Below are 8110 nucleotides of genomic sequence, written 5' to 3'. Positions count from 1 at the left end.
CAGGTAACAGATGGAGAAAGACTGTGGCATTACAGAAGTAAAAAATTTGGGCATACAAATAATTTGAGGAAATTATCGAGAAGTTCTTTGATTTGTTTCAAAAACTGGGAACAGAGACCCTTCCATGCTGCACATGGTTTTGGAGGAGTAACTATAGACCTTCAGGATCTCTTTAATTCAGACAGTATGTCTTCTATCAAAGACTCAGAATGAGGATCTGAGGACTCGGGCGTAGGGGTGTCCATCACTGTGACATAGGTCACTACGATAGTTAAAAGCTCACTGGGGCTGCATAGAGTTTGACAAGATTTGGCTCCAGATGCTGTGGCTTCTGGACTTTGTTGCAATTGACAGACATCTTTACTGTTGGATAAAGGCTCTTCTAAATTTGAAGCCATGGTTCTGAACCAGAAAAAGGTGGAGCTGTCTCTTCCAGTCAGGCAGTAGCCTCGAGCAAATGCGGATGGGTAAATAATGATATTTGTGAGCATAAATTTTCTCAGTGCTCTGTAATCCTTCACAAAAACTGAATAAAACAGGAGGAGCTAATAGGTTTATAACAACATCACTGAGACTCGGTTCCCAAGGAGAACAGAGCAAAGCGGTTCTTTTACAGAACTATGTAATAACTGGCTGTAGCACCAGCTCAGATTAAGAACTGGAACCTCTTTAGTGGAAAAGCCTTATAAGAGCACTAATGCCACAAAGGTTAACACCCAATCTCACAATTCTCCTTTCTTCACATTCTGGGCTGCAGTAAAGTACCCTGAGGCCTGAGGCAACAATTTCTCTAGGAGCTCTGTAAAATATTAGGCCTTCAGTCTGCAGGAACATTAGCTGCACTTCATTTGCATACCACAACGCAGTAACAAATACAAGACGACAACGCCGCATCAACAAATGCATCTTAGAACTGTAAAAGCATAATGAAAAGATAAATCAAACCAAAACTGCTTGTGTTTATTTCTACGGCTAATAGTGCTTCAGGTTAATGCTTGAACACACACACAGACACGCACACACAGCTTGACGACTTTGTATTGCATTTGTAACTGCATTTCTGCCGAACCCAGACATTTTCCCTAACCATGTTGTAGCTAGGAACGTAAAACAAGGACTGCTCTTTATTTTTTGAGTTTCTTCAGGAGATTCATTCTGTGTCGTTTAAGCAGCTGAAGCTTAACGAACAATTACAAAGCAAACCTGAAACTTGAAATTTGGCCTGCATACCTCAGTCTAAAACCCTCTGAAACAATCGCAGCACTATCCCGAACCAGGGAACGCTGGCAACAGGATTAAACACTCTTAAGAAAACACCTGCGCTGGAAACAGAGCTGAGTAAAATGGTCAAATGTAAGAGTTGTTAGTCACGTAACAACCTGTGCATATCAAATACAGAACATAGCCTCGTCCACAGCGGTCAAATGAAACTAAACGATGCTTTTGTGCAAACAGCGTGAGGCATTCAAGGGTCATGTGTCGCTTTGTTTCCCTCCAGACTCAGGCTGCCCTTGGTGCACCACCTCTCCCTGCGAGGTTGCCCATCTCTCCCATATCACGTGTCGCTTTAAATACACCTCTGTGGACGGTTCATTTCATGGTCACTTGAACATACAAGGTATGCAGGATTTAGCGCCTTATTGTGTCACTTCCCGTGTTGCTCAGCTGTGGCTGGCCAAGCTCAGACTGGCTTAGCGTGGAGGAGAATTTCTGCCCTCCGTGTTTCTGGGCTTCACGGAGGGCAGGTGTGCGGGTCCCACCGCCTTCGACCCCCCGCCCCCCTCCTCCCAACCCCAGTCCCAGCTCCCTCCCCACTCCAGAGCCCGTTGGAACACCTAGTGCACACTTGATCCGCACTAACTCCTGGAGGTGCTCGAGTTGCTGGAAATGAGAGACCAGTAAAAGATCTATCAGCAGGAAAATCACGAGGTAATGACATGCTTAACTCCCCCGGTGTGTGTGTGTGTGTGTGTGTGTGTGTGTGTGTGTGTGTTGCGTTCATGTGAGTTCTCGTTCGTTTTCACATGTGCACAAAATACTGCCGAGGTAAGCCCCCTCAAACCCCCAGCCCCCTTCTTTCCTCTTCCTTCCCTATGCACTCGCCAACTTTTTCCTTGCCTCATTTGCTTCATGGTGAAGGGGCTGATTAAATATTTAAAGTATGGAGTGCTTTCCCTTGGCATCAGGTGTAATTCACCCCTGTAATCTCAGATAGCCTGGTGCACAGCGCAGTAATTATAGCAGAGTTAACAGTGTGAGGTGGAGAGGGGCAGGGGGGTACGACAGGCAAGGCTTTGTTGTAAATGTGTGCTTACGGTTTTATAGGCCGTTCCTGACTTCATTTTGTGCTGCGAGCAGACACGAGGCCTTTCTTGAATCTGCTCTTGTAGGAATGATGTTGTGTTTGGAGGGGGCGGGTGATGCTGAACATTGGGGATAGAGAATAGATTTAGCTCATTTCTAATTGATGGATGTGCCGCAAAGCAGAGATGTTTGATCTTCCTTTGGTTGAAACTCACAATGCTAAATTAGAATAAGCATATATCTATCTATCTATCTATCTATATATATATATATATATATATATATATATATATATATATATATATATATATATATATATATATATATATATGTGTGTGTGTGTGTGTGTGTGTGTGTGTGTGTGTGCGTGTGCGTGGGGGTGTGTGTGTGTGTGTGCGTGTGTGCGTGTGTGTGTGTGTGTGTGTGTGTATATACACAGGGAAAGAGAAAAAAATAATCATCCAATAAGTCTTCATTGTGAAAATTTGCTTCCTGGTGTTAGGGATCACCTATTGTAGAGCTGCTGAGATGGTTCATTGTGGCTTGTTGTTAATCAGGCAACGTTGTAAAATGGACATTAACATTGTTAATGGGTTAATAGAGGAGCCATGTTGTGATGACTTCCTGAAGGCGGAGTTTCAGAAAGAGCAGGAGCTTCTTAAAGAGACAGGGTCCCAATTTCAAGGCATTAAATTACAAAATATTTTTTTTAAGCCATATTTTATATATAAAGCATTTTTAAGACTGAAGTTACTTGATTGTGTTATAAAATGGCATTATGTGCCTGGAAAACACATAATACTTCCTTTAAGTGAAAATAGATTTTTTTTGAAGGGCCTTCTCAAGGCCATGTTGCCACAGATAAGGTTGTAATTCAGAAGGTAGAAGTAGAGCTGGGTGGTATGACTATAATTTTACACTACAATATTTTCTGTCTGGATGGATGGACAGATAAATGGATGGATAGATTACTTTATTGATCCCCACAGGGGGGAAATGTGTTTGTCCCAGCATAGCACACAACAATAATAAGAATAAAAACATAAAACAAAAAAATAATGAGTCGTAGTCATAAAGACACACATCACTCAAAGCGAGAAAATGATAATGACCATTTAAAACAAATGACTCTAAAGACTACTTGTGCTAATGAATTACATGCCATGACTGTGGTAGTATCAATTGAACTTTTACTTGCAAACTTGTTCAACATGACGTCCATCTAGCGTTTTAAACCATAAAATGCTAGATGGACCTTCTCTTTCCAAAGGGCTTAACTTTTGTGAAAAGTGCTGCCATTTATTATTTCAGCCCATAAGTCCTGCTGGTCTTGCAGCAGGGAGTATCTCTGCTCTGCCTGCAAGGGATGTTTGGCTTGAACTCGTGTCCTGCTGAAGCTTTTCCAAGTTTAGATGTGGAGGGTGCCAGTTTTCATTTTAAAACATCTTATATCTACCTGACATAGTGCAGCATCAAGCTTTGGAAATGAAGGAGATTCTTTTTCAACATTCTGCTGCACTAACAATAACTCCAGATTTTAAATGCATGTCTTTTTTATCTCTGGAATCTGGATTCAGATTTATCCTCTTTCTTTTTATGTTGAACTGGTTCATGCCGAAATGCTACTTATTCACGGATGTAGAAAACATGACTAAAAGACGGTGTTGACAATTCTTCAATGGTGCAAAGTAAGAAAATAGTTTATGAATCTCTTTGTATATACAAAAACAACACTGCGACCGAGTTTCTTGTAACGTATGCTTCGGATGTGATCCAACATTTCCATGATGGTTTGTTGGGAGAGATCCAATTGTTGAAAATTGAACAGGAAAACACTAAAAACAAGAACAAGTAGTTTGAACAAAGCAAACCTTCTAATTTCAGAGAAAATATGAAAAAGTACTAAACCCAGGTAAGGTGAAGCGTAGCCAAAAGCACTTTTGACAAAACTTCCACCATGTGCTGAGAATCTCCACAGGCAGGCTCCTTTTTAATCTGTGAAAACAATACACTTCCAACCATGCAGCGCAGCCCAGGAGCTTTAAAGAGAAGAACAATAGATGGCAGTGTTAGGCACCTCCAAATGTTTGGAGCTAAGCTGCACTGAACAGACAATTCAGCAGCTGGAAGAAAGTCACAGTGGGCGGCTGGTTCGACATCAAAGCGCACACTCACAAAGATACAGAGGAGAGGATATATGCCTAAATGTCTGTTTTGTGCAAAGAGCGAATTGTGACTTTAATCCATTTAGGTGCGTACCTCCTCCAAAAAGGATCCTCTGAATGTAAGATGAGTAATAAAGCAAAAGGAACCACATCCATGCTTTACCTTAATCCCACACACTCGTTTTTTGTCACTAATCTGACAGATTTACACCCTTTTATTACCTGAATACACCGCCCTCCACATAATTCACCTCACCCAGGATCCTTTTGGAGCATGTTTAAGTTGTGGGAGCTATTCTTTGTGCTTTCCGAGAGCCCGTTATCTGAGACAACAGCTGAATAGACTTGGAGGGGTTAAAAAAAAGAAGAAAAAAAAAAAGAAAAGGTGTAGCGCAAGCTTCCAGTGAAGCTGAAGCAGTTTAGCGTTCAGGCCGAGACAGCTGTGAAAGTTTGGTCCTAAATAAACTTTATGGAATTGTTATTCCATCCGGATTTTAAAATACAAGCACCATAATTAGAGCATCCTTTAGAGGACATGCTGTTAAAAGTTTAGGGGGACGGGGGGAGGGGGAAGAGAGATAAAAAATAACTTCCATTTTCACACTTTATCCTCAAGAGGAGCAGAATGAGTTAGCGGTACTTGTGGTGCTGGTGGAAACCTTCCCACCGTTTCCATTACGCCGCCTGGGTCGTCCCGCTCTTTCGCTGTTCTTCTCTCGCAAAAACTGATTTGCTCATTTGCTCCGTTGCCAAGGATATTTATGAGTTTTTGGCTGCCGACGCACTCAAATAAACACACTCTCGCTGTTTCCACGGCGAACCGCAGCGATCAATGAGGGCTTCCAGCCTCTGACTAAATGGAGGTCCTCGTCACGTCGAGCCGCGCTGCCAGGCCGCTCATTAACGCCGCTCGCGTGGAAATGGTTACAGATCAGGATTCTGCTTGTCTTGCTTGTCGTAGTTTTACTTTTCTTGATTGACGAACTGATTTTAGGAGACTGAATGCGCCGGGCGGAGAGGTAGGTGTTTTGGCCGTGGCTCCTTCCAGCGGGAACGACGAAGAAGGTTTTCTTTTATTGTTTCACGTTCACCTCTCTAACTTCGCGGCCTCGGATGCACTCGGAGGTGCCTTTTCCGCATGTGCTTTCGAAGAGAACATCTCCCCGGTTGTGTTGAGTGGGCGGAGGTGAGTTTTCGTGAAACGGCTGAGTGAGAGGTTGCTTGTTTTCCCTCAAGTCTCCGGGGGATTTCCCCTCTCATCTCGGCACTGTAAACCAGCCGCTGATGGACGTCTCTGTTTGGCAGGTGCTCGTATATTTGGCGCCTACCGTTGCCCACAGCGATGAGGCTGCCAGGGCAGGATGCCTTCTCCAAGAGTGCAGGGGAACATTATATTTCACATTATCTCAGAACAATAGGTCATTTCCTGCTCGCTGCGGGCCAGAGAGGCTGATCAAGAGCTGCCAAGCTCCAGGAAGGGAGCAGAGAGTGCAGGAGCAGGTTGGCGTCTATAGACGGAGAACTGATGGTGCTGATGAAATGTTCTTGAGGTGCCTCCAGAGTAAAGTGTAGTCCTGGAGTGTAAATGAAGAATAAATTTGAATAAAATGTGTGTGGAATTTTCAGAAACGACCCACACATTCCAGAGGATGAGCCCTGTTGAGCGCATTGATAATATCAACGGGACAAGGATCATGGTCCCGTTTCCTAAAACAATTCAAACCAGGTCTCAGCCACCTAAAGTTAACCATCCAGTGTTACACCATGTGAGGTAGTGACAGTCCCAGAACGGTCAATTTATGAAAGGTTAAGCCAGCTGAGTGGCGTGATTGTGTGAGCAGTCAGCTGAAACCCGACTGGGACGACGGGTACAACGTGATTTTTCTTGCCTTTAACACTCTACACGAATCAAGCTGGAAGAGATTGCTCGACTTTCACTAGTTGCAAAGTGGTTGTGAAGGGTCGCGCACTTTTCGTGTGGGTCTATATTAAAATACAAAAGAGGCACATTTTTTAAAAACACACATCACTGGCCGCTGATGGACTTCTGATGGGCAATCCGGTAGATGTCCATCACAGATTTTATTGGAAGGATTCATGGAGTTGGTTCTCAGTGAAGCTGTACATGTCACCATTGATCGGAGTCTCTGACACCGGTACCATTTGAAACCAGGTCTGTCTCAGAGTGGAACTTTTTGCTCTGAAGTACTACATAGGTGGGAAGGCGAACACATGCAGATAACAGTAAAAAAAAAATAAAAAAATCAGGCACAAATCAGGTGCATTCATTGTATTGAACACATCCTCTGGAATATAAACATGTTACATGAGCACTTGGGTTATCATAGAAATTAGATGGAGGTTAAGGCTAAAAACCCATGTGTGTTTCGATGCGAACAACACAGTGCCATCTAGTGCTCTGGCATGACAACTGCAGCAGATCCAAGGTATCTTGGCAGTCTCTTATAGGTGTGGAACTTTTCTCCAATCGATATCTAAAAATAGCAGCAGTTTCCAGACAGCGGTCTTGTGGAAACATAGACTTTTTCCCTGTTAGGTAAAAATTATACCTGTATTAGTATCTGCTGTATGTGTTGTATGTCAAAATCAACAGCATAACAACAAATTCATGTTTTTACATATTTAATTGAGGCAGTAGGAACTTTATTACATCATTATACATAATAAAAGTTAATATTTGTTGATTCACTGAGAAAGTCCACATCATTTGTCTATGGAGACAAATGCAATTTTATATTCCTAATGATGTAAATATGCTCCTTATATGTTTTCAATGCTCCTAGTTTTAACTGAGTTATGTGATTCCAAACATACAGCAGTTATTACATTCATATTTCAGTCAATAGACACAGACTTGCCTCTCAAAGACTTTTCTTGGACTTATGAAGAATATCTTTGAAGGAAAAGTGGGCTTTGTGCGAACAGATATTTCACCTGGAAGTTATTGTGCTTGCATAAAAACTGCGACCAACAACTTAGTGGGTATAATTAAGAGTTGGAGGCAGTTAACCTCCTTTGTGTTGTCCTGATCTGTGAGGTCACGGTGTTAACACTGAGCCCTAAACCTCGACTGCACCGCCTCGCTGACTCACCTCCGCCTCTGTTTATCCCAGATTGTTTAGAAGCTGCTAACTCTCTGCAGCCACTCTTGGAAAGGCACAAGTGTGTTGGTAAATCAGAAAGATTTCAACATGCTGTTATTGCATGTAAAACAAGCCGGAGTCCGGCTAAGGTCACTGGCTCACCCTCAACCCCACCCAGATCCATCTGAGCATTAAGCCCGGGCGCCAAAACGCTGCGCAACCCCCTGGAAACACCTCCGTACCGACTGTTCCTTCTCCCCCCTTCTCAGGCCCTTTTCTTCGGGTTGCGTAACCGCTCCTGTGTTGTATTATTGAAACGTTTGGCTCTGATTAGTGCAGCAGATGAAAAAGCTAAATGCTAATGTGTGATTTCCCAGGGGGTCGTGGGGGCTTCATGGGTTGCAGGTGTTTGCGGAGGAGGAGGGCTTTTAAAGCACATCAGTGCCAATTACACCGAGCATTGTTTGTGTTTTATGTTACTCATCGGGGCAGGTAAACACTCCGGGTCTGTCTCAGAAAGGGTTTCTTAAGGTGACT

This window comes from Poecilia mexicana, unplaced genomic scaffold (assembly GCF_051168715.1).
Source record: "Poecilia mexicana isolate PSO_F unplaced genomic scaffold, ASM5116871v1 scaffold_20, whole genome shotgun sequence".
NCBI lineage: Eukaryota > Metazoa > Chordata > Actinopteri > Cyprinodontiformes > Poeciliidae > Poecilia > Poecilia mexicana.
Note: the sequence above shows the minus strand (reverse complement) of the source record.